The sequence below is a fragment of the Pteropus vampyrus genome, unplaced genomic scaffold (assembly GCF_000151845.1).
Source record: "Pteropus vampyrus isolate Shadow unplaced genomic scaffold, Pvam_2.0 Scaffold50, whole genome shotgun sequence".
NCBI lineage: Eukaryota > Metazoa > Chordata > Mammalia > Chiroptera > Pteropodidae > Pteropus > Pteropus vampyrus.
In genome coordinates, this window is record NW_011888831.1 from 1432277 (window position 1) to 1434501 (window position 2225).

Sequence of the window (2225 nt, forward strand, 5' to 3'; positions counted from 1 at the left end):
GTAATGTGCCTTTTAACTTATTTTTGAGAGAGCATGTTCTATTCATTAGAAGTAAGTCACCATGGCCAGTCCACATTCAATGGGAAAGAATTTAGGTTACTTTTTGAAAGAAATATTGAAGAATTTATGGCCCTATTTTAAAACCACTATATAGATCGATTCTAGAGCCTATACTCTTCTGAGAGGCTATGTTTTTCACAGGAGAATATGCAAACTGTTTGCTTCCCCTGCCCTCCTCTGCCAACATATCTTGCTCCTCAGAAGGTCTTGTTTCTCTCACTGGGGGTGGTGAGTATCAGCACCAAGCTGACCAAGAAGGGAAAGTTTCAGTGGTGAGATGCCCCGTTGGAAGAATAAATAAGAGGCCAACATGAGAATGAAAGGTCAGGCACCAACTTTATTGTGGGGAGTGCATTTTTTCTTCTTCCTTTCTTGTGCTCCCCTTCTACTCCCCAGGGGATTGCATAACTCCACGCATATCAGAATACAATAGTGGCATTCAGCCACACATGCGTGATACATTAAGCTGAAGTATGTTTACATATTTTAGGTGCAGGTGCCCTACTACACTAATGTAACATTCTAAATCTGGGGTCCTATTCCTAGCTGTGAGCCTGGATCATGCCAGACCTGGGACCTGCCATGCCTGGGATCCATAGTGAGACTCTGTGAAGACTAGGCACTCGGTACCATAACCTTATTTCCTTTGGATCACCCTTTCCTGCTCTGGTCTCTAATGCTGTGTCCCAAGATCACAGAAGCCATGAAACCTGCTTCTGCATTTATTGTCAAACTGTTGTCATACTCTCACCATCTTTTTTGTAACATAATGATTTAGAGATCTGATCATACTTTGTGCATGTATTGCAGAAATGGCACAAAAGCTCACTCCAATCTCCTTGACCTTATGATGTTACAAATAAAAGTACAGAAGCTGTAAGAAATGCCTGAAATATTTCTTGAATCCTTACACCCAGTCTTCCACCCTTCATTCTGCCCACTACACAGATTCTAGGGTTCTCTTTCTAAAACTCAAATATTATCAAGTCACATTTTGCCCCAAAGCTTTTAATCACTCTCAATTTCCATAAGATAATTTCTGCTCTAGCTTTGAGACCATTTACAACTGGGCTCCTATCTGCCTCTCTCTTTCATCTCCTCCTCACTCTCCAGACAAACTAGACTATTTGCTATTCTTGAAATGTGCTTTGTCGTTTTAAGACTTTACTCCTTTGCATGTATTTTTCATTCTTCCTGGAACAAACTTCTCTCCTTTGAGTTGTCAAACTTCTTCAAAGTCTGGTTCAAATACCATCTTCTCATGAAGCAATTCCATGCCACCCATGCCTTTCACTGCATGTTAGCCAATAAAAGATATGCAGATGAAGGTGTCTTCCTGAATCAAGCAGCTACCTGCTGGCTTAACTGGGTTAACACTAATTAAAATCACAGGACAGCTAAATTTAATTTTTGACACTTGATAAATGCCAAACATCAGTGGATTTTTCATTAACAGACTGAATAGCAATGTCTTTAAGTCACTTATGAAGACACTTTCCTAATTTCTTTGAGGTGGTTAATCTTCTGTGCAGACATCGGAAGAGATTGAATTTCCTGCTTCTCTTGGCTCTTGTCATGTCAGTGGTATAAAATGATTTGAAAAGAAGTAATTGCCCTGGACAGTGATATCTGTTTAACCTTTATCAGGAAATGCATAAATAAGATGGTGCATATGTCATGGATGTGGGTGGTTTACTGACCCCTTCCTTGTTCTCTCGTAAGCAGATCCAATGGAAAGTGTTTGGTTTGCATGTTGGATTCCATTCCATGATTGGATTAGGGTCCCACCTAAGTTTCCACAGAGATGCATGTTGAATTGGTCTGGTCATATTTTTGCGATAATAAAGGGCTATCTTGTTGAATTCAACTTAGTCCCAAATGGCCCTATATTCATGACATCTAAGGCTGCAAAAAACATGTGAAAAGAAGTCCACAGGTAATAAGAAACAAAGAGACTTGAACATGCAAAATCCACCCCCGAGGCTGATTCTAGTTGTCTACCATCACCACATCTTTCCTGGATTTGTGCTTAGCCAGCAGATGCACATCACATCAGAGGCTTCATCTAAAGAAGTGGGAGAAGTAAGTGGAGATAGAGGGTGCACTTAGAGTGCACACACTGACAGAAAAGCAATCAAGGCTGCCCTGTTCAAAGCAAGCCACAC